At 44.0% G+C, this 25,878-nt stretch overlaps 1 protein-coding gene across 2 annotated transcripts in view; it reads right to left on the bottom strand.

Moving 5' to 3' along the window:
• Nucleotides 1–25,878, bottom strand: part of SLC24A4 (solute carrier family 24 member 4) — a 139,649-nt gene that overhangs the window by 91,613 nt on the left and 22,158 nt on the right. The gene's annotated exons all lie outside the window — the stretch shown is intronic.

Raw genomic sequence — 25,878 nt, 5'->3', positions numbered from 1 at the left:
CAGTGGCTTGGATCCTGCCAAAAGGATTTCACTGCACCGAAGGATTTCTGCCCTTAATGTAACTTGGTTGCCTTCCCACTCCCATGGCAGTCACAAATGTCCGTCCCCACCCCCACCCCCCACCGCCAAATGGAGCTCTTGGGTGACATGACCATCTTTCCCCAGATGTCCCATACTTCAGCTGTTGGCTTCTGGTTGTATTGTCTGGATCTGCTGTCACTGCTCTGCTTAAGATAAGGCTTCTTGGCATCTGTCAGAGCCTATTCCTTCTCTATAAAGGTTCCCAGTTTGTGGAATGGGATTCATGGAGGGGGGGGGGGGCGCTGTCCTCAGACATTTTTAGGAAGTGCTATAAACCATTTAATTTGTACAGCTATTAACAGAGTGTACACAGAAGGGTCCTTCTTGAGAAGAGAGGATAAGAGGTTTCCTTAGTAGTCTGTATGCTTTCAGTCTTGGAATTGTATGCTGCCTTGAGCCAAAAAAGAGAAGTATGGTATAAATATTTTAATAAATAATCAGAGGTCTGCTAAGGGGAGGAGGAAAATCAGCAAAAACTGCTCCTCTTTCTATTAGTGCAAAAGACTGGTGGGATCCAACCAGTGGCATATCTAGGAAAAATGTAGCCTGGTGCAAAATCTGAGTTTTCCGTGCCCCTCCCCCCATGTGGGCAGCCGCCCTCCTTCACCACAACAAAACAACGGGGTTTTGCACCAGGTCATCTCAAAGTCACCATCACATTATAGAACATGCCCCAACTCACAAATCTGAACAGTCTTGAAGTCTGTATATGGATCCGGGGGGGGTGTGGAGTGATTTTTCGCCAGCCATGTGACTAAATGGCCACAACCCGGGGACATTTGACCCAATATGTCCCTCTGGATGGTACACACCTGTATCCAACCCAATGTATCAAATCAATTTAAAAATAAGGCAGGATAAAAACTCAAGAAAAACAATGCACAAAAGAGTCTCAACGTATTGCCTTGCATGTTCGTATGTGGCCATCTGTTGTCACTTCTTACCCAGGATGCACCTTACTTGCAGCAAACAGGCTGTCATGCATTATAGGCTGAAAGTGCAATTTGTCCAGAATTGCTTGAACCCATATTTGTGTCTATGGGCCTTTCCCCACTTACCTTAAGCCCCGCGCTACTTGAGGAGAGTAGCGCGGGGTCCCCCAGCACTCCCCACGACAGGGGCGGTGACAGCGCAGCTGCCCCAACGCTGCCGCTGTTGGTCCCCCTCAGCGCACGGCATCCCTGGCGCTCTTCTTAACAGCGCCTTTTGATGACCCCGCACAAAGCGCAGGGTCGTGGGGACGCCTGGGCACGTGCCAGGGATGTCGCGCGCTGAGAGCAGCGCGTGGCATAGTGCGGATCAAAGAGAGTGGGGAAAGGCCCAAAGATTGACTGAGGCTTCCTGCATTACTCTCTCTGAGCAGAAAACACAGTGGTCAGAAAGGTCAAGTGAACTTAAGCATATAAAGATGGTACTAACAAGCTGCTGGATCTTCTTTGAGGTGTCACACTGTTACCTTGCCTTTCTGCTCATAAGTTCAGAGTAGCATACACAGCACTCCCATCTTATCCTCAGGACAAACCTGTGAGAGGAATTGTGAGAAACAGAGCGATTGACCCACGGTCATTTTTAGTGAGCTTTCACAAGTAAGGATTTCAAGCTGAGTCTTGCAGTCTAACCAGTTCACCACAGGGGGTTCTATGAAACTCTTGTGGGAGCAAAATGGGAACATTCCAGGTAAACTGTAGTCAACTCGCCTCCTGCTATATTCTGAGAGAAGCTGAACAGGTTTTGATTAGCTATCCAAATGTCTTTGGCTTTCTTCAAAAGCAGCTGCTGAGGGGGAGGCTTTTGATTACAGCATTTTTCCCTCTTTCAGGGCTAATTCACAACCTGATTGTTAATAGCTACTGTGGGAGAAGCAATTCTCTCAGAGAAACAATGCCGTGGGAAACAGTTAAATCCCCCCCCATTTCACAGCTGAGGTCCCAGCCCAAGCCCCTCCAATGAAAAGAAACCTTGTTAGGAAGATGGCGTGCTGAATTATATGGCTGGGTACTGATCCAAACAATGTTGTAGATGGGTTAAAGTTCAGTCAGCTCTTTTCATCAGCCTCCCTGACCCAAAGCAGTCTGTCCCTAGTCCTCTCACTCTCTGTCCACAACCAACTGTTCTGTGAGGGAGGAGAGAAAGAGAGAGAGACCCAGGTTGCTCCCACACAACAGTGTTGCTCCGGTTTGGCCTCCAAACCAGAGTGAATATTTTTGGAGCATCTACCCACGTTATGGATTTTCTCTGCTCTGTTATAATCTTTCCCAAGCCTGGTTTGACTGCAATAAAAGTGTGTTTTCACATGCTGTGTGGATAAAAAGAAGCACACTTTTAAAGGTTTTACTCACCTCAGCTCCTCCTCCCATGACCCTTTCACCAAGGACCTTTCACCAAGGTGTAAAATCAGGATCTTTGGGGAAGGAAACGCTCATCAGATCTCAAAGCCAAACATCACGCACCTCCCAGTTTTAAAGTGGCAGGGAAGGCAAGAGAAGAGCCCGCGCTCTTTCCCTCTGTCCCACTGGATTTTAGGCTGCTCCTGTAGCACCTCACCAGAGCACAAGGTGGAAGGTGGAAAAGAGGGTTGCATCAGGCATTCAAACAGTCGTCCTCCCCGCAAACTCTTCTCCCCCTATAAGTGTTTAGAATTTTCCCTCGGTCCCACACCCACCCTGACCTCTCATATTCCCAAAGCATACCACAGTCACTGTCAATGCACAGTCCCTGAAAAGGGTAGTGGGGCAGGAAGACAAGGAACTGGAATTTTCTGCAGGTGGGAGAGTGGAAGGCAGTGGTGTAGCTACCAGGGGACAGGAGGGTGCGCCACACACCGGGCGCACAGCTTTGGGTCACGTGAGGGGCGGAAAATTTTCTCCTCCCCCTTCCCCCTGCTGCGCTCCCCCCCACATACACTTACTTTAGCAACCCGAGCAGGCTGGAGAACAGGCCTGCCTGTTCTGGTGGGAACTACATTTCCCAGGGTCTCCTGGAAAATGTAGTTCCCACACAGGCAGGCCTGTTCTCCAGCCTGCTCGGGTTGCTAAAGTAAGTGTGGGGGGGAGTCATGGGGGAGCGGGCGTGATCCCCCCATGGTGCCCCCCCACTTACTTTAGCAAACCGAGCAGGCTGGAGAACAGGCCTGCCTTTTGCCTTCCAGGCTGCAAAGGACCTGATGGGAACTACGTTTCCCAGGAGACCCTGGGAAATGTAGTTCCCACCAGAACAGGCAGGCCTGTTCTCCAGGCTGCTCGGTTTGCTAAAGTAAGTGTGGGGGGGGGGGTGCTGGGGGGGAAGCCAGAGTGTGCACTGGGCACACTCTGGCCCAGCTACACCTCTGGTGAAAGGTGCCTGGGCCAAGGGAAGGATTGACATTGGTGAGGCCAAGGAAGGTTACTTGGAGGGTTAAGTCTCCCACTTGACATCTTTGAACATCTTCCCACTCTTCTTTGCTCGTTTTAGTTTGCTCGCCTAACAGCACAGCTTCCACCTTACTAAGGGCTACAACTCCCCTCTGAAGTCTGGGGTTTCTCCCTCTCCACCCACCCCCAGTAACAGCCTAATTAGGGGGACGTGACACACATGCCGCAGAACAAGCCTTCCCTACCAGGCACATGAGCCTCGTCTATCTCCTAGCAGCAGCCTAATTGGGAGAACAGGGCACATATGCTGCAGAGTAAGCCATTGGGCTATTGCGCTGTCATAACTCAGTTATAAAAGGGTTAACTGTTTGTATGTAAACAAGTTGCTGAAGTCACTGTTTTATGACCTGGTCTATTGATTAGCTATTGGTCAGTCAGACAGCCATTGCTTACATGTTAGTGAGCACGTATATCAGAAGGTATAAAGTTAATTTGTTTTCTTTGTTTCACAGGAGAAGTCCACATGGACAGAGAACAGTAAGAAGGAAGAGCAAGATGTAGTCCTAAGTGTGTAGTTAGTACAGAGAAGTACAGGATTTATTTGTTTTATTCGAAGTAACCCTACCCTTTGAAATTAGTAAACTCCAGGTATCTCTGGCTCTGTTCTTTCACACTGGATGCTGCTTCCACATCTCTGCTGAAGAAGCAGTCATCTCTTTTATGTAATTGAGCATCCCTCACCTCCTAGTAGCAGCCAAACTGGATGAACAGGACGCACGTGCTCTGCTGAAGAAGCAGTCATCTCTTTCATGTAATTGAGCATCCCTCACCTCCTAGTAGCAGCCAAACTGGAAGAACAGGATGCACGTGCTACAGAACGAGCTGTCTCCGCTCGGCAAGTGAGCACCCCGAACCTCCTAGCAGTAGCCTAATCAGGGGAATGGGGCACACACACTGCAGAACAAGCCATCTCTTCCACCCAACTGAGCCTCCCCCACTTCTTGTTGCTGTGTCCTCTCTGCCTGCTGCCCAAACACCTGCCCCCACCCCTCATTCCCTTAGATCCGGTCCTCCATACAATATATACAGCTGCTGTCTTTTAGATCTTAATGGCATGGATTTTTTTTATTACTGTTTTAAGCGATCCCATTAGTTTTTTTTTTTTTTTAATGAGAATGTCAAATTTAAATATTTTTAAAAGACACACTTGGGTTATTGCATCTTTAAATAACAAGCAGATGAACTTTTTTAAAAAAAAAAACCATTTATATTCCACTTCTCAAAAATGGAGGTGGCTTACACAAAATAAATTAATCTTAAAAATCTTAATCCATCTAAAATATCAGAAGAAGCTGGATTTGGTAGAATGCCTGTTCGTGCTGCTGACTGAGGACTTCATCTCGAAGTCAAGGTAAGGCTGTCAGAGCATTCTGACTTGTCATAGAGAAAATGCATCTCCAAAATATGCTAGTTTACAGTGTTAAGGTATAAAAGGGTTAAGGATAATTACTCTCTATCTTAAATCAACAAATTACATTTCATGTAGTCTATTTTCACTTCAAAAGGCCCCAGTTTTCCCATCTGCAGGTTCAGAAAGTGTGTTTTTTAAATTCCATATTGCACTGTTGCAGGGCGTACTTTCAAATGCATATCATTTGTTTTTCCAGCCTAACAACAAGGGATGATAAATTCCCCCAAAGGATACTCAAGTTATATTCTAATTAAAGGAAACAGTTTCTTTGGGTAGAACATACTGCATCATCCTTTCAAGACTACCATAATTTTACTGATATTGACAATTCCTGCAAAATGCAAGAATGGTCAGGCCAGTCTATTCAGAGAGAACACAGAAATTATTACTCCTTCTATTCCAATAATTCTTTATGCGTTGTTACATAATGAAAACTCAAAAGTGAAGAAAGAAAATGTCTTGCCTCTTAATTTCCAGACCTTTCCTTTGCAAAAATAAATGCAAAAATGGAGCTCTAATCAATTTTCTAACGAAATGGTAGACAATACAGCAGTCTCTAGATCAGATTATCTTAAGAAGAACAAAGAGTTTGGATATATATACTTTTCTCAACTGTAAGAAGTCTCAAAGCAGCTTACAAACACCTTTCCTTCCTCTCCCCACACCTTGTGAGGTAGGTGGGACTGAGAGAGTTCTGAGAGAACCGTGACTAGTTCAAGTTCACCCAGCAGGCTGCATGTGTAGGAGCGTAGAAACAAACCCAGTTTCCCAACCAACCATTGTTCAAAACAATTTGACCAGTGGTATGGATGCTGTGATGGGATAAATGAAGCAAAGTTGGCTGAAGTTAAATCCATCAAAGATGGAGATCCTGAGGCTGGGGTGGGATGGAGATCGGGTTTCAACTCCTGACTTTGGTGCGCAATTGACACCTGAGCTATCAGTCAAGAGTCTGGGAGTGACTCTGGATGCCTCTCTTTCTATGGAGGGCAAGGTCACAAATGTAGCCCAACTGGCATTCTTCCACCTTGGTCAAGTCAGGCAGCTGGTGCCCTTTCTGTCCCACACTGACCTTGCCACAGTGATCCATGCAATGGTCACCTCCAGGCTGCCCTTGGCTCAGATCCAGAGACTCCAAGTGGTCCAAAATGTGACTGCACAAGTCCTCATTGGGACACTGTGGGGAGCCCATATTAGACTGGTGCTCTGTGAATGGCACTGGCTCCAGGGGGAGTACTGGATTATTTTCAAGGTTTTAGTCTTGACATTAAAAGACCTTAACGGTCTGCAACCAGTGTACTTGCAAGACCGCCTCTCCTGATATACCCCTTGGAGGGCATTATGCTCTACTAATAACAATCTGTTGGAGGTCCCTGGCCCAAAAAGTGTCCAGCTGTCTTCAAATAGAGCCAGGGTCTTCTTGGAACTTGCCCCGGCCTGGTGGGATGCTGCCAAGTGAGACCAGGATCCTGCGTGACTTGTCACAGTTCCACAGAGCTCTATTTCGCCAAGCCTATAGTTGAGCAAAGCTACGGGAGCTCATGGCCCAGCGTGCCTGGCCTCCCTCCCTTTTCTCTTTATTAGAATCTGAATGATTGCTGCATCCTTGATACACCCTCTTGGATAGTTTTAAAATTATTTAGATTGTTTTAAAACTTTATGTATCGTATTTAATGTTTTATTATTGTGTTTATAGGTTGTTAGCCTACATTCAATTCTATGACTGTATGATCAAACTAAATTAATAATAACTAGTGGGCCCGGCTACGCGTTGCTGTGGCAATTGTCCTTCTCATCACAGTCCGCAACCCACACAGATGTCCATGCAGGTCCAATGATCCCCAGCATAGCCTTTTGGGGTGGTCAAATGGAATCCCTCTTTCCCTTTTCAATGCACATCGTTATATGGTGCTGTCTTGTTTTTTAGTATAAGGTAACCCTTTCCATTCCACAATGGAACTGTCCAGAGTTTGAATCCCGCTGTCCATGAGGCTGGTTGACACGCACAGTCCTGGCTTGGGTAAGGCAGAACTGGGGCAAGGAGGCTATCCCAGTCAGGCAGCAGAGGCAGGGTGGTGAGGCGCTCAGATTGAGGCCAGCTCCCTGGGTTCTTAAAGGGCCACGTGCAAAAGAAGAGGATTTGGGGGCGATCCGTCCAGCAGCTTCTGAGGGAGACCATCAGGGACAAACACATGTTTAGATTTTTATATATATATAGATAATACTTGTTTGGGAAAGATGAAGGAAATTACTATATATTAATGCCATGCAGCTCCAGTAATACAAGGCTTACACCAGCTCTGCAATTATGTGAAGGTGAAAATCTGAAGTTTAAGTAGCACTCAGAGTGCCATTCCTGCCCTCCCATTGTAAACCCTTGGCAGTTGTTTACTAAAAACAGTCCATCCTTCCTTTAACTTGTAAAGCCTTGATTAAAAGGAAAATGGAAAGGCTTTATAAATCTGCAGAAGATTTACAGTAGCAATTCTATGCACACCTACTCAGAAGTAAGTCACGTTGTTTTGAAATCCCACTGAAATCAAGTACAGACCAAATCATCCTGATTTAGATTTTTAAATAAGCCGAGTTCTTCTTTTGTTAACTCCACTTGGAAAAGCAAAGCTCCAGACCAAACTGGCAGAAACCCAGCTCAGCGGTACCCTTCTTTCTTAATTGTCCACATCCCAGGTGATTACACAAAACACAACAGGACAGCAGAGCAGCCAGAAACACTGTAAACAAGCTTCACTGTCCACTGAGATCCAAATAATTGCTCCATTCACCCCACATCTAAACAACCATCCACAATTTCCAGAGAAATAAACTTTGTACAAAAAAAAAAGACAAGAGTAGGTCTTAAACTGATATCACAAAGGTTTTAAAACTCATTGATGAACAAAGGTGGTTTGTAATTGCCTGCCTTTGCCATAGTAACCCTAGATTTCCTTGGTGGTCTCACTAAACAGGGCTGCCCTTCCTAAGTTTCTGAGAACTCGCCAAAGGAGGAGAACGGGGATTGTTAAATTATTTTCCAAGGTTCCTATGCTTTTAACAGCATCCTGTTTTGGAGAAAATGGGAAAAGCTTACTTCCCAATTTCAACAGTTGCCTGAATAGGAATCCTGATGGGAAAAGAAGCTGGTTTCCTTCAAGGACCACTCCCGCCATCCCTGGCTGCCCCAGGAGATATTTCCACTATATATAGTGAAATCTCAGAACACCTGAAGATAATTTCCTGTATTCCTGAAGGTGTATGACATCATAAAGATGCTATTAAAAGACAGAAGCTGGGATGAATGAGTTTTGTGCATCCTAGATACTCATATTCTCAGCCATGAAGTTTGCTCTCTCTAAAACCTCTGTTGGTGCACATTAAATGGTTTTCAACAAGCCTTTGTGCAAAGGAAAAATTTAGAGGAAGAGGAAGCAGGCTCCACTACAGCAAATCTCTAACGCACACAGAACTCATTCACAGGATCCAAGCTACTGAAACTCTGAGGCATACTTTACTATGGTGGCCCACAGAATTATGTACAGTGAATCTTGTGATCTGGAATCTTTCTTTACCCTACAGCTTTTGAGCAATGTCATACTAGATACAACAAAAATGAATATTTTACATAATGAACCAGTTACCCCACTTGAAATCTTTGAATTTAATTCCATGAGCAAAAAGTTTGCCTACAGCCAATGTAACTTCTAACTCCTGTAAGGCCCCTTGAGTCAAGAGCAAAAAGGAAGGGAAGGGAGTGGGGAAGAGGAGGGAGGGAGGGGTGGAATGCAAGGGAGGGGAGGGAGGGGACCCAGCATCTGGACATGGCCCACCCACCCTAGAAGAAGGAGGGGGAGGGGTGGCATGCAAGGGAAGGGAGGGAGGGAGGGAGGGAGGGAGGGAAGGGATGGGGTTACTTCAGAACCCAGTCAAACTTCAATGCAAACAAGACATCAAGAGAGAACAGTACAAATGTACTTATTTTATTTAGATATTTATACCTCTCATATCTCTCTAATGAGGACCCAAAGTGGCTTGCAAAAATATTCTCTTATCCTCCATGTGATTGTCACAATAATAACCCTGTGAAGAAATGTCCAGGGGAAGATGATATTGCCCAATCTGGATAACAACCCAAATGTGAGGTAGCAGACAAAATTCTTCAACTACCCCCAGAGCCTTGCTTGATGCAGGTCTTCACCTAAATGTGATGTCATGAGATGTCATATCTGCCCCTTGCTCTACCCTCAATGATTCTGCTGATGCCAAGCAAGGGCCTGACATCCCTGTTCGCAATTAAGATTACAAAAACAATAATGTGTTTGAAGTGGGTTGCACACTGACAGTGTTATATAAACAAGAGCAAATTGGCCATTAAGGCCACCAGGAGAAGTTGCACCAGGGAGACCCGATCCTGAGGGACACCCTGGTTCAAAGAGGGGTGGGAACGATCCACCCAGAGGACTTTGCCTGAGGAATGGTGGAGGAAATCCCCAGTCTGTCCACTGCCCAAAAATGACCACCCTTGCCCCACCCTGTGCAGCAAAAGATGTGCCTGACATATCCTTAACTGTGCCCTGCCTGGCCTCACCACATGCAATGAGGGGTGTGTTTAGCCTCATCTTTCCTGTTAAGGGATGAACTGGCTCATCTTTCACTGCATCCAGCCAGGTGTGGTAAGGAACAGCCCAGCTGTTCCCAACTTCACTGTACCAAGCTTGCCGCAACGAAAGAGGCCTCCAGCCTGGCCATATCGCACCCAGCCATGTTTCTACACTGGGTATCATCTTGGAGTTGGCTGGGCAGGCTCTCCTTTCTACTTTTAGGAGGAGTGCCAAGGTGGACTGGCAGCAGGGCTCTTTTTAAGGGCTATTTCTCCACCATGAGTCTACTCCTCAATATAAATGCTAACAACTAGGTCCTATGTTCCACTTCCCCTAAAGGAGTGGTTCTCAACCTTTAATACAGACCCTTTAATACAGTTCCTCATGTTGTGGTGACCCCCAACCCTAACATTTATCCATTTTACAGATGGAGAACACTGATGCAGAGAGTCTTAGGCGACCCCTGTGAAAGGGTCGTTCGATCCCCAAAGGGGTCGCAACCTACAGGTTGTGAACCGCTGCCCTAAAATCTTCCTCCAATGGAGAATGAGGTATGTTTTTTCTGGTAAACACTTCCCTCCATAGGAGAAAAGTCTCTATTTTTGCTAAAGGAAAGCTTTCTCTGCTGGAGGAACTCTTGGTGGAAAGGGTCACAGGATTCAACCTTAAGTATTAAGTCAAGGGCTGTCAGAGAGGGAATGGAAAGCTTTGCACTACAGCGAGCTGAAGAAGAGGGATCATGTCTTTACTACAGAACATTACATCTACATCTCTACATTTCAATTAAGCTTATCAACCCTGCTCAGTTTCTGAGATCTGATGAGATCAGACTAGCCTGGCCTATCAAGGTCAGGGCAGATTATATTTACAGACAGATAATACACAAAAACAGGAGCAGGCTGGGAAGAGAAGATGGCCCTGGAACAAGCCCAGCTGAGCAGCCCCTGTGGCGCTACAAGCCAACACTTCAGGGACAAATAACTCGGTGACACCAGCAACAGACATTTGCTACCCTTTGGCTGATTCCACAAAATGGCAAACTCATCTCATGCGGCAAAAATGGTCTGAGCCAAGTGGCCCCTGAAGCGCTGGGAAAGTTACTGAAGCAGTCCTCTAAGCAATTTCTCTGTAAGTTAAATGGCCCATCTGAATACATGTGTCAAATGGCACTCCTGAGTGAGCACACTGCTCATGTTGGACTATTCATAGTTCCCTCAAAGTATGTGACTGAATCAATTTTTACCCTCAGCAGTGAAACTGGTTGTAAACAGTACAACCATCCTAGATCTTAGGCATTTCAAACAATCGCAAAATCTTTTGACTAATGGCAGTATCCCATCCAAAAAAGATCAAAGCATGCTTTCAAAGAGCACATGTATTCACAAAACCCGTGGATTTAAGGCAGAATGAAAAGACAGTGTAACTCTGGCTAATCTTTTAATTACAAGAAGCTTTTGTCCAGAGCGGGGCGGGGGGAGGGGTTTGCTTCAGCTGGCTTGCAGGCATGATAAGCACCCTCATGGGGCCAGATCTGGCCCCCAGGCCACATGTTTGATACCCCTGCATTAACGCAAATGCAGAATTGCGGGAAGCAGTTACTGGCAAAAGAAGGTACAGCATACTGAAGAGTTTCATGCATCAGCACTGAAACCTTTTTCATGGGGTGATGAGACAAAAAAATGCACTGTCCAGTTACATGAAGTTTTGAATATTTTGTGTACAGATGGCCACGAGATTTGCAGGGTTCAGAACTTCAGAATTTAGGACACACAGCAGCCACAATCTAGCACAGACACTTCCAGGCCCTACATTTTTGCATTTTTAGTGATGTCTTTTAAAGAAAACAACACAATTTCACCTTTTATTTGCTGAACTTCACCTGCTCTGAATATTTACAGAGATTAAACTAACTCAACAAGGGATTACAGATCACATTCCCAAATCAGAACATGCCCCTCACAGGCCTATTGTGATGAGATATGCCTTTATGTGTTTGAATTGATGGGCAGAGTTAAGAGACCCAGGAAAAACTGAAACCCAAGAGAGTTCAGACTGAGAGCTTCTGAGTAGCTGTTAAATGTTCTAATTGTACCTCTTGCTAGCTGTAAATAAACTTGTTTAAACCATGTTGGTCGTCTTGCCAACCATCAAGACACCTATTATCTGTTAACTAATTGTGATCAACAACCCCATCCTCCGATCCAAGTGCTCGATGCTATACTCTGTCTCAGAAAAAGATGATAGTATGGTCAGTTAAGGTGAAGTGATTAAGAAAATTATATGCTTCTGTATTTATTATTATTATTATTATTATTATTATTAATTTATTTATTTACCTATTACCACCCAACCCTCGAAGGGCTCTGTGCAGTGAACAATAAGGCCAAAAAGGCAACATACAATATACAATGATAAAATATAAACATAAAAACTTTAAAATTATTTAAAACACAATTGCTGCAAAACACAGAAATAATTTGCGGCGCCCGATCCCACATTCGGGAGGGGACCTGGCAGATGGCCAAAGATGGTACTCATGAGATAGTCCAGAACGAATATGGGAATTATTCATTTTTATGCGGTGCCTTTGTCATAGCCATTATTTTGTGCATTATTGAATATGGTACTTTCATACAAGAGTATGAACATCAAAATGTATTTTTGCTTTCAAACGGATGGGGGCAGTAGGACTACATAAGCGCTGGGACCCTAGCAGAGCATTCTACAACAAAAAAGCAGTCAAGAATTAGCTCGGCCGCCATTGCTGGCCGGGGAAGGGCATCTCATTGCTCCCCTCCCCAGCTGCTTCAGGCCGGTTCACGAGACTTTGCATGCCTTGCCATGCACGGACCGGCTTTGGCCTCGCAGCTGCAGCTGACGTAAGGACGCCAGGTGTGTCCTGACGTCATTGGGGGCGGGTCCGGTCTGAGCTATTTAAGGCCGGATCAAATAGGCCAGGTCGCTTGGGGAACATTTTGTATCCCCACCCTCCTCTCTCTTTTGTCAGGACTGTTGATTTATTGTGAATGGTTATTTTGTCATAGCTGTTTGGTGGGTTGCACATAGGGGACTGATCAAGTGGTGTGGTGTGGGGAGCGGGTGAGGTAACTCGCTTTGATGGAATTTCCCTAAGAGGTTTGGGGTGGAGCAAGTCAACGGGCAGGGCACCCAGATGTGGACTACTAAAACTTGTGCCCCTCGTAGCAACGGAAATCTTCAGAGTGTGGCCCACCGCTCATCTGGAATTTCCCACCGCTGTTCCATTGGTTTGTGGTTTTCTGTCAAGCCTGCTCACTTTCCTCTAAGTGGTCTTCTCCCACATCTGCTGAATATCAGCTCCTAGAGCAGTTACCCTGTTTCCCTGAAAATAAGACCTACCTCGAAAATAAGCCCCAGCATGATTTTTTAGGATTTTTGGAGGATGCTTGAAATATAAACCCTACTCCAAAAATAAGTCCTAGTTACAGATTCCCCGATGCAGCTGATCTGGTCACGTGAGGGGCGCAAAATCATGGAGAAAAATAAGACATCCCCTGAAAATAAGCCCTAACGCATCTTTTGGAGCAAAAATTAATATAAGACCCTGTCTTATTTTCGAGGAAACATGGTAGCTGCTTTCACAAGATGCACAAACTTTTTTTCCGGCTGCCAGAAGGTGGGAAAGAATTTTGAACACTACAGAGCAAACTCAGAAATTGCCACTTCTGCTTCTCTTAATTTTTTTTGCTTCTGCCTCTTGGTTCTGGACCAATTCCTGGCTCTTGATTTTGGCTTACCCACTGCTTCCTTAAGTTCCTTAACCAGACTGGTTACCTTCTTATAACTTTTGTGAGCATTACACTAGACCTCTACCCTTGGCCTCACAGCTCAGTCTGATGCTTGCCTTGAGTCATATTTGGAATCTTGCCAGGGCTTATCTATAAGAGGTACCCTTGGCAGAACCTCCCACGCACTGGCATGTTTGATAAGCATGACAACAGCCGAGAAAAGGGCATGATGTAACAGATAAGTCTGTCCTCATTAATCCACTCTTGAAATATATATGCGAGGTGGGAAGAGGAAGAGATGTCTTGACTCTGCACATAAACACAAAAAGGGTCAATGTTTGAACCATAGTAGGGGAGGGATACTTTTAGTAGTTGTATAGAAAAGTGAACTTTAGTAAATACTGATTAACAGGGGAAGGTTAAATGCTGCATTTGCTGTCACAGGACACTGCCTTATACTGAGTCACAGCATTGGTCTAGCAAGGTCAATCTTGTCTCCTCTGACTGAAAGTGGTTCTCCAGGGTCTCAGATCACCCTGCCTGATCCTTTTAGACTGGAGATGCCAGAGTCTGAACGTGGGATCTTCCCCATGCAAAGCAGATACTGTACTACTGAGTCCATGCTCACTCTTCTGCCATTCTATCACTACCAACAGGGATGTTAGGTGGCATTTGGTCAGCTGACCAGAAAACAAAATCTTTCCTTGGGACTGATCTGGCATCTTTAACACAGACAACTGGTATGCAGACATTATTTGGAAATGTTTTCCACAGATCACTAGCTAGCTGGTGGCAAATGGAACTGCCAATGAACAGGCAGCTGAGGGAGTAAGTTCATATGTTAAGGACCCCAAGCCATTGAAGTCGGTGGAAAAGGCAGCACAGAATCAGCTGTTGTGGGTTTTGCAGGCTGTGTAGTTTTTGCTCCTAACACTTCGCCTGCATTTATGGATGGCATTTTCAGAGGTATGTCGCAATGAGATGTGTTTCTCTCCATAGTACAGTACGGAGACTCTGCTCAGTTCAGACTCTGGCAAGCTCCACACTGTGCCTCAGACAGAAACATATCTTACCATGATATGACTCTGAAGATGACAGCCACCGATGCAGCAGGCAAAACACTAGGAGCAAAAATACCAGACCATGGCCACATAGCTCAGAAAACCCACAACAGCCAGTTGATTCCAGCCATGAAAGCCTTCAACAATGCACAGTACAGAATTGTTTTAATAAATAATTAGAGAGGGAGGAGACTGTCCCCTTTTGAAATGGAATGTTGCTGCCTGTGGCTTTTACCTCAAATAATTTATGAAAAGCAAGCTAAAAATACCACCGCTGTCTCTGACCAGCTCACTGGGCATCATCACTGTTATGTTACCGATAGCGACCTGATTTTAAGAATGTCTGCATGGAAATAAATCCATTAGATATAAAATCTGGTCTGAAACACTGGGTTAGAAATGAACTGGGCTACTATGCTCAACCAAAGGGAAGGGTCTGATTGGCAAGCCAAATTCCCTCAGGTTCAATCAGGCCAAGGGGAGTAGCCACAAAACCTAGTCCAGCCTGCTCATGTACATTTAACTATGGTTTGATTTACAGAAATTAGCAGGTTTCTGCTGTTGAATGCACACAAGGAATCAGCAAAAACAAAAAAAATTGGTAACCCTTGAGGACAAGGTGCTTTGGCTAGGCCCGTCCTCTCTGTTCTGAAGAACATTATCATCATTAATTTTAACCATCTTTGATTTTTTTAAAAACAAAAATATGTTTCTACATTTCAGGATGTCAAGTGTGGCTTGCTTTTTTTTTACATGTACCATATACATTGAACATGGTGAAGTGGCCCCTTTGAGGTTCGATCATAAACATGAGGCACTGCAAAACAGAATGTTAACATACATGTAACACTAAACTAAAGTTCAGCACTATTTGAACTGACAATGTATCTCCTTTTTCCCTGGCCACTGTGGTTGCCTTCCTTCTTCCCCGTCTGCCTTCGCAGAAAATGATAGTTGACTGTTACTAAACTGGCAAATTATGGTTCGAGCTGCCCTCAGAAACCAAAACTAGAAACCACAACTAATTTGTGGATTTGTTCAGACAAGATGCTCATGTAGGATGTGCTTGTGGTCTGGTCTACTAGACAACGCAGAATGACAAATTGCCTCACAGGGGGCAAGACCTGAAAGAGGCACACATTCGAAACTGCTCAGAATTGCCAGAGATGTCTCACTTAAAGAGTTTAGAATGAAACCGTACAATTCAGGCACTTCTAAACAAAAAAAAAATCACTTTTCACATTTTAAATAGCACCATTTATTTCAGTTATACTTTACTTCAAAACAAATAATGTAAAGCTAGATAACCCCTTTAAAAATGAGATGACATGAACAGGGATTTTTCAAAATGTTCTTTAGCGAACCAACCATTTCAGACTCTTATCACAATGAAGAGATGTTATCAAATGCAAATCGATACATACAGGAAGTGCATACTGAATGCCCTCCAAAAGAACAGCTTTTTTCTTTCCAGTTTGTTGGAGAGTTCAGGGTATTTCAACAATTGTTTGTTTCCTTGTTTAAATAATGAATACAAAAGTTGAACAGGGCTGAACTTGGGTAATACTTTACTTGAATGTAACATTCACCTATTTATAAAATGATTCATTGTTGGATTGAAATTTAAATAGACATTTACCAAACGCTTTCTGTGAAGATTTAGTTTTGTAAACTAGTTCAGGAGAAGAGGAAGAGATGTTGCAGTCTCAATTCAAAGCTGCTTCCACACAACGATAACTCTCCATGTACTTCCTTACAAGGCAGCATCAATTTGACAGCTGTCCCTTTGACTTTCCTTGCCTCAGTTCCCAGTGGCCATCATTGGTTTGTTCCGCACAGCCTAAATAAGACATCATGAGGACACTAAAAAAGGTGTCTTGGGAAGTCACTCCACACTCCACTTCTTTCCAAGATGTCGTCAGGACACCTTTTTTTAGCTTAAGGCATCCTTTTTGGAGAATGCTTCAAAGTGCACTCCTTTCCCCTAAACCACCTACAAGATGTCTCCTGCCTGGCTGTGTGGAAAGGAGAGCTCAGGAGGTATCTTATTTTTTTCTGCCTGAAAGTTTTGCTCTCTTGTGAATTTCACCCTCAGCTTGTGCCTCACATTTTGTGTGCAGCTGAAGGGATTCTCCCTGCCACCATTTGCTGAAAGTAGTCCCAGGCTCTGATCCTGGGCACTGTTTCAGCCCGCTGTCCCAAAGCTTTTTAATGGGAGTCCTCCGAGTGGCTAAGGTTTTCTTATTTATGTCTGCATATCTTCAAAGATAGCACCTCAAAAACAAACCTATATATTTCTGGAATTGGCAGGACCATCTGAGTGCTGCTGTGTACTTTTTGGACTGAACTGGCACCCAGGATTGGAGCCTGCAAAGCAAATGTCCTGGAGTTACCTTCAGCAAACGGCGGCAGGGAGAATCCCTTCAGCTGCAAACAAAATGTCAGGCACGGGCTGAGGGTGAAACTAACGAGAGAGCAAACCCATTGGGCAGGAAACAGCCTCTTTTCTCCTCCGACACCTTTGCCATCTGGAAGCACCCGAGAAGCCACCTCTTTTTAAAATGTTTCCTGGATGTCTTATTTTGCGGGTGTGGAATGAAAAGAGGCACTCACCTCTTTTTAAGATGCCCCACAGAGGTCTTTCCTGTGCTGTGCGGAATGGACCACTGCAGGACCTCTGGAGCACTTTTTAATACATCAGCAACTAACATATCACTACAGCATTATAACATCACAATGATGTCTCTGTTAGGTCTCTGACATTCCAGCTTTTATTTTACCTCTAGCCTCTTTTGTTGAACATACATAAAGCCACCTTACACTGAATTGTGCCCCATTGGTCCATCAAGATTAATCTTATCCATTCAAACTGTCAGCAGCAATCTGGGGTCTTAGGTGGAAGACTTTCACATCACCTACCACCTGATTCTTTTAACTGGAGATGCTGGGGGTTTGAACCTGGGACCTTCTGCATCTAAAGCAGAGGTTGTTCGACCTGATCCACAGCCTCCCCCCAATATCTATTAAAGCTATCTCCGCAATGAAAAGAGCCAAAAACTTGCTTCAAAAAGGATAACTGGGAATTCAGAGGACAAAGCTGTTAGATATCACATTATTATGCCACCGGGCTATGTCAATTGTCAATTTTCTGAAGCCCGAAATAGTTCCTTTGGGGGTAGAGCCTAGGAAGGATAGGGACCTCAGTGGGGTACGATGCCACAGAGTCCACCCTTGAAAGCATCAGTTTTCTCCAGGGGAATTTAACTCTGTAGTCTGGAGATGACAATTTCAGAAGATCCTCAGGCCCCATCTGAGACCTGGAATTCTTAAACAATTTGTACCAATGAACCTCCTAAATGCAGCAGAGGGCTGCTGAGCTTGTACTTCTGGGGGGGCGGGGCGGGCCATATGTGAAATCACTGAAAGACTAACAGATTCCCCTGAAGAAGGCTCCTGGTAAATTGTGAAGGGAATTTTGGGAATTTCCACTGAGTACTAAAATATTTTTTACCTTATTTTGCCCCATCGCCCTTGGCCTTATTTTTCATCTCCTTTAACTAGAGCAGTCCTTTTATTTATTCTCTGAATGTTCTGCCATGCACTCTCCAGTCTAGTTGTTGTCCTGGTGCCTGTGTTCCTCTTGCCCTCCAAGAAGCTGTTCTTGGGGGCAACCCTCAATGTGATGTAGAGGTTTGAGCTTTGAACCAGGATCTGGGAGACCAGGTTTGAATACCCACTCCAACATGGCCGCTTACTGGGGGACCTTGGGCCAGTCACCCACTCTCAGCCTAACCTATCTCACAGGGTTGATGTGAGAAAAAAATTCAGGAAAGGATAATGATATAAGCTGCTTTTGCTCCCCACTGAGGGGAAAGGTGGCATTCAAGACAGCATATCCATAAGCACACCCCAAGACCTGAGCCTTTTTATAGGAAGACCTCTAGGATTTCTGCATGAGTGTGAGAGAGAAAGAATGAGATGCTCCTAGAGTGGTCATGCTTCTTTCCCTGTGTCAACCTAGTGTTTGTACACTGAGAATCAAACCCCCAATTTCAGAGTTTCTGGGGGCCTAGACATTACAGAGTTCTACTAGGTATTCCACAGCCCTCTATGATTACATCGAAACTTGTGGCATGTCATTTAATTGCCATGTCAATATTCCTGAATCTGTACGTTACCTATATACAAAAAGGTTTCCTCTTCCCACTACGAGAGTCAGAATAATTCCACGCTGGCAGATGTGCTACAGAAAGTCATGTGTGCATTTTAAAATATCTTAGCCAAAGCTGAATTTAAGTAACTCCCCTGCCTGTGCCCCTCCTGTCTACACCTAACACCCATAGACACTATCATATATTTATGGTGGCGAGAACAATTAGAATAGCAGCTTATGATGAAGGCAGAAAGCAGGAAAAAAAGATTTAAATGCATTCACAGATACAAAGGCAGAAATCCAGTTTCAGAAAAGAAGATTTGGAAAAGTGAAAGGTGAAAGAAGAGCAGCCCACCACCGGGGGGGGGGGGGGGCGCAAAGCATGCAGGACCGAAACAATGAGGTCAGTTTGAGAGGCAGATGTGCCGCACCTTCAGATCTCCATTTCAGGCAACAGATTGCCCTCAGCTGTCCTCCACCAGAGCTCCCTGACAGTGCTGCAAAAAGCCGCTTTCATAACAGTTAGCAAATCGGCCTCCTGCTCTCCCAGGTGTCACTATGTAATGCCATTGCCAGCTAAGACAGCTTGATTTGGGGGTGGGGCAAAGATATCGTTACATTGCAGGCTTTACTGGCACTTTGGGTATTGACCTGAGCTTGCTGCCACTCCAGTTATCAACACAAAACATATTAGGCTTTTGCCATATAGATGCAGGGACGGGCCACTGCTCCACTGGTCGAGGAATTCAAGCTGCAAGTGAAATCTTTTCCCATTTCTGTGGCTTGTTTCAGCCAAGTGGGGTAGCTCCCAACATTTTTACACAGAATGCTTTGACAACTGAGCTCAAATAAATTTTTGGGAATGGCAGCTGGTACCTCCTTACCCCAGGACAGATGGACAAATGACTAAGGAAGGGATCAATACAAGATGCACAGATCAGCTGGATAAAATGGAGGGGACACTACCGATTATGCAATATGGCGCAATTTTTACCAATTTCTCACATGACTTTCTGTAGCACATCTGCCAGCATGGAATTATTCTGACTCTCCTAGTAATTATTTCTGCCCTTCTGAAGCTATCTGGCATCAGATCCAGAGCAGTTTATGAAATATCCAGAACTGTGCCTTATGATCTAGGCTCTCGGGAGGAATCCTGTTCACTACTTTGCTTCATTGCCTTGTTCATTTAGAATATTTCTACACAGCAAAGTGATGCTTGAGGCAGCTTAAAACTGAAAACTGCAGTACAAAACACAAGCTACTAGAAACACAAGGTGCATAACAACTATCCATAAAACACAGCAGACCATTAAGAGCCAATAAGGCAATGATTTATAAACCCCTAATTGAAATTAAAATTGTTGCGCTTCTGGAATCAAGTTTAACAGAATTCTGAGAAATTTACATAATCAGGCTAGAGGGATATTATTTCTGGATTTCGCTTTTTAAAAAGAACATCCCCATTTTTGATAGAGATCAAATAAAAGCTGACCAAGAAATTAAGACTTTTGTTTCCGTTGTGACAGCTAGGACTAACCACTTTGCCCCCTTTTGCAACATTTACATTGGACATCATAATTAATTGACAGCACAGTATCACACACAGTATTGCCTGCAAGTAAATCCCCACTATGTACTTGGAAGGGTCACATAATAACACCTTCCTGCTAAACACAGGTTAGTTCCATCAACAAGCCTACATAAAAAGGCCTTTTTAGCCTGTGTAAGGATGTAGGCAGCAGAAGCTGAAAATAGTGTTATTCTGCTAGGCCGACTGTTCTCATCAAGCTTCTGTACATACCCATATCTGGGAATTCCATCTACCACCTTGAAAATATGCTTACTCGTCCCACATTCAAAACAGGACACTACATAATTACATAACAATTGGGTTTTCCATATTTTTAAAAAAATGATTACTTGTTTCAAATTGAAAAGAGGACATTGGTGTAGCGCCAATCACAGTTGCGTAGCACCAAAGGGGCGGGGCACGCACAATGCACCGGGCGCACGCCAGTATGGGAGCGTGGCAGGGGCACACGTGTGCCCCGGGCGCAGTTCCCCCTTGCTCCAGTCCTGCACAATCGTGTCATATTTGCATAACATTACTTTTTATGCTGATTTTATGTCTCAAACCAGACTATGCTCAGGATAAGGAGCACATTGGCTAGCTCCAATTCCACTTCTGGGGTTTTAAATCCCCAAATACTCCTTCCCTCTTGAAAGAAGGAACAATCTAACCTTACTGGACAAAATTCAGGACTTGGTTTCGGGGAAAACAAAAGACAGTCTAAAATTACAAATCAAAGTATTAGAGACCAAGTTCTGAAACAAGCCATACACTTGCTGACTTGTAAATCTTTCAAGTGGGACATGTCCATTCTTTTCAGCCAATATTTTTTTTCCTTCTGGAGTCAAGAAACCTTGAGTAGTGATTTATTTTCTTATCTTCTTTTAGCTTGGGTGACTTCCACCACATTTGTGGGGGTTTTTTGGTGTTTGTTTGTATGAAGTTTTCTATTATTATTATTATTATTATTATTATTATTATTATTATTATTATTATTATTATTAAAGCTCAGGGTGGTTCACAACACAAATATACAAATACAATTAAATATATAAAACTCCATACCTCTTACCCATCCCTGTTAAAATTACAGCGCTCAATTTACCTTCACGTTTCAAAATACCATATATACGCGTGTATAAGTCGACCCGCATATAAGTCGAGGCGCCTAATTTTACCACAGAAAAATGGGAAAACTTATTGACTTGCGTATAAGTCGAGGGTGGGAAATGCAGCAGCTGCTGATAAATTTCAAAAATAAAAATAGATGCCAATAAAATTACATCAATTGAGGCATCAGTAGGTTAAATGTTTCTGAATATTTATTTCAAAGAAAAACAGTAAACTGGCTCTGTAAGTGGAAAAAAGGGTCAACAAGAACAATATGGTATCAACAATAACTTTAAAAGTACAAAAACCTTAGCTCAACCAGAAACCAAGCTAAAACACAAGAGTTAAAATCCTTCAAAACTGGATTCCTCATCATAATCTGTCTGTCCAAATGTAACCCAACTTAGATTTTAAGAGGAATACTATCAGAAATGGAAAATCTACTAATAGCTTCCATTGTAAACAATGGGGGATGGGGCATCCCCTTTGGGGGTCAATAACTTTGGATCCCCTGACCCAAACTTCACCAAACCTGGCTGGTATCATAAAGAGACCCAAACTTCACCAAACCTGGCCAGGTTTGGTGAAGTTTGGTTCAGAGGGTCAAAAGTTATGGGTAGCCCCATCTACTAATAGCTTCCATTAAAAACAATGGGGAATGGGGGCACCTCCTTTGGGGGTCCATAACTTTGGACCCCCTGAACCAAACTTTACCAAACTTGGCTGGTATCATCAGGAGTGTCTTCTGAGGGTACCCTGACATTTTGGTGCCACTAGCATAAAAACTGTGCCCCCTGCTGGCTGGCAAAGTAAAAACACACAAAAAAATTTAATGACCCGCATATAAGTCGAGGGGAGCTTTTTCAGCATTAAAAATGTGCTGAAAAATTCGACTTATACATGAGTATATACGATAGGTGTCCATTAAATCAACCTATCATGAACACATAAAACTTATTATAGTCTAAAATATACACATCGATTCTCTTCTATATATCCTGCTAAGATTCACAAGTGGTACAGCTAGTGACAGATAAGCTTGAAAGTGATCTAACATGTACAGGGTATGCCTACAAAAGAAGGCAGAAATAACATTTTAAGTGTGCTTGGGAGAAGATTTGGTAAGGTGGTCAAAACACTCCAGATAAGCATACTTTTTTCCTGTTATGTAACAAAAAATGATTTTTCATGGCGACTAGCAACAGTGATTAAAATGAAGTTCCATAAACAGAGGCAGCAAACCTCTGAATCCCAGCATCAGGAAGAAGCATCAGGAGAAGGCCTCAGTTTCCATTTCCTGTTTCTTTGGCCTTTCATGGTAACTGGTATGAAAAAGGCTGCTGGACTAAATGAAACATTTGTCTGATCTAGCAGGGTTCTTCTGTTCTTCCCTTTAGCACAGTTCTATTTGATCTATGGAAAAGCTGACTATGGGTGGTGACCTGTATTTGAAAGGGTCTATTAAGATTGCCAGCTTCGGTTTGGGAAATTTGTGTATATTTGGAGATGGAGCCAAAAGAGGTACCTCAGTGGTGATATAATGCCACATTTTAAAGCAGCCATTCTCTCCAGGAAAACTGAACTGTGTCAACTGGAAATCAGTGGCAATTCCAGGACTTCTCCAGGTCCCACCTGGAATTTGAAAACATAACCTCTCGATGCCTTTAATTCCTGGAGAAGTGTCACAGTGACTCTTAAATTGCTTCTAATTTTATTTTTCCGGCAAGGTAGGAATGAGTGTATCTGTGCAACAGGCAGGTAGATCTGCAGTAGAAGAGCAAGATTTGAGATCAGTAGCACTGAAGAGACTAACAAGATTTGCGGGGTGCAGGCTTTCGAGAGTCAAAGCTCCTTTCATCGGATACCATCGTCAGGTATCTGACAACAGGAGCTTTGACTCTCAAGCGCCTATGCCCCCAAAATCTTGTTGGTCTCTAAGGTGCTCCTGAACTCAAATCTATATACACGCATTTTGCTTGAGGAGAAAGAAAAGCACGTAGCCTCCTGAATACACACGGGTTCTTTCTACACAAACCTTTTAAAACGTTTTGAGGCAGTAAATAAAACATTTCCTCCATGGAGTTCTGCAACATTTTTACCCCAAAACATTGTATTTCCAGCCTCAAAACGTTTTAAGTTACTCCCCTTTTAAAATGATTCTCCGGCTGAAACATTCTGAAAACTTCGTCCATTGCTGTATCATTTACTGACAACGTTTCCATACTTCTCTGTTTCCCTGAACTCAGTCCCCCCTCCCCCACTTGTTTATCTTCAGTATTTCTCTGTTTGTTCTTTTATGGGGGGGGGGCAATCTTCAAAACATCAAACATACAAGGAGTACAGAATGCAACACAAGGCTGTGAAGCACTGAAATATCAAAACACAGAACTAAAAAAAGGGGGGGGGATCACAAAATGGCATCCAGGAATTGTTTCAAAGGGATGAGTGCAGACATCCATCACTTTCAAAGAAGGGGCTGAAAATGTTTTAGGGGATTTGTGCAGAAAGGGCTAATGTGACACACAATGGAGGAAATACTTGCCTCCTTGGCCTGGGAAGCAACTTGACAATCCTGTGCTTGACTTGTCAGCATGGATGACTGCAATGCAAGTTGTGAAGTAGAGTTCATGCTGTGGTTGAAAAATCCTCTGACATACCCTGACAAAGCTAAACCTGTTTTTTACCTTCAGGACGGCCTGCTCCACACATGCAGAATGAGAAGTTTGATCCCCAGGGCTCCTGCTAGTTGTCAGTTAAAGGACATTACTATAGGACCCCTCCGAAGTCCTATAGAACTCACCCTCTTCTTGCTTTTGGGATCTACCTGGACTCACTGCCTGCTGCCCACACACCCTCTGATAGCTCCATTCAGGAGTCTGATGACAGCTTGAGCCAAATGCTGGCAACATCTGTTTCTGCAGCTTTTCAACAGCTGGACAAGCAACCCAACACACTGTCAGGATGAGAGCAATTGTAGTGTAGTGGTTTAGAGCAGCGGACTCAAATCTGGAAAACCAGGTTGGATTGCCCACTTCTCCACATGAGCAACAGACCCTTATCTGGTGAACCAGATGTGTTTTACTGCTCCTATGCATGGTACCTGCTGGGCAATCTTGGGATAGTCACAGATCTCCAGAATTCTCTCAGCCCACCTACTTCACATGATGTCTGGTGTGGGGAAAGAATTTGAAAGCCACTTTGAGTCTCCTTATAGGAGAGAAAGGCAGGGTATAAATCCAAACTCTTATAGGAGCAGCAGTGGCATAGGAGGTTAAGAGCTCGTGTATCTAATCTGGAGGAACCGGGTTTGATTCCCAGCTCTACCGCCTGAGCTGTGGGGGCTTATCTGGGGAATTCAGATTAGCCTGTTCACTCCCACACACACCAGCTGGGTGACCTTGGGCTAGTCACAGCTTCTTGGAGCTCTCTCAGCCCCACCTACCTCACAGGGTGTTTGTTGTGAGGGGGGAAGGGCAAGGAGATTGTAAGCCCCTTTGAGTCTCCTGCAGGAGAGAAAGGGGGGATATAAATCCAAACTCTTCTCCTTCTTCTTCTCCTCCTTCTCCTCCTCCTCCTCTATTTCTTACAATAGAGAATTTAGAAATCATCTAACCCAGGGGTAGGGAACCTGCGGCTCTCCAGATGTTCAGGAACTACAATTCCCATCAGCCTCTGTCAGCATGGCCAATTGGCCATGCTGGTAGGGGCTGATGGGAATTGTAGTTCCTGAACATCTGGAGAGCCGCAGGTTCCCTACCCCTGATCTAACCTAACAAATTTGCACAAAGTATATTCCATGCATAGTACATATCAAAGCATATTCCATGCATAGTACATATCAAATTATGCATCCAAGGGAGTAGGTCCTACCCTAAGGCAATTTATACTAGAATAAGGATTAGCCAGCCATGAGATTTTTGTTTATGTTCCACACATCTAAACAAATTCAGCTAAGCTGTCAGGAAAACAAATGCCTCTAATTTTATTTATTTACATATTCTGACCTCTAAGATGCCCTTTGCCATACCATAATGTGGTCTTCCAACACGGGCACCATTAGAGACAGCATCCATTGGAAGGGTCATTTTTCAGCACATTTAAAGGTGCCCATGAATAACCAGTCATATAAATCTTGACTGGTGTACATGACAGGCATGCTTGAGCTTCAGTGACCGGGGGCCAGTGCGGGAAGGCTTTTCCCATGGCCTAGTTGCGAGATCAGACACGAAGGGTACCACAAATCCTAGCTGCTGCCAGAATCAATCCCATTTGCACAATCTCCTGTCCCTCCTTCCACATATTTTTATACAGCACCACCAGTCTAGATGTCATCTTCCAGAGAATGATAACTCAAAATGATAACTCAAAACAGTCAGGCCCCTGCCTCCAAGGAGTTTACAATCTCAAATCAACACTAGGTAAATGATGTGTGAAGGAACAAGTTGCAGTTAATCAAATGTTGGAGGGTGTCAGAGTAAAATTGCTCTCTAGTCCCTCCCTGTCCCTTTTACCAATAACAAAAAAAATACATCTATATAATTTATGTTTTTCCTTCCCTGCCTCACAGCCTCAATCTGTTCTGACGAATAGTTTAATGTATTGCTCGAATTTTGATGTTTTCTGTTCCCACACAGAAACTCCAGAAGAATAAATAGAGGGCTGAAGAGAACACAATGTAAAATGATGCACTCTTATTTCCTACTTTTTGCTTTCCCAT

Source organism: Sphaerodactylus townsendi, linkage group LG02, assembly GCF_021028975.2.
Source record: "Sphaerodactylus townsendi isolate TG3544 linkage group LG02, MPM_Stown_v2.3, whole genome shotgun sequence".
Lineage (NCBI taxonomy): Eukaryota > Metazoa > Chordata > Lepidosauria > Squamata > Sphaerodactylidae > Sphaerodactylus > Sphaerodactylus townsendi.
The sequence above is the reverse complement of the archived record's forward strand: the minus strand, read 5'-3'. Positions and strand labels throughout refer to the sequence as shown.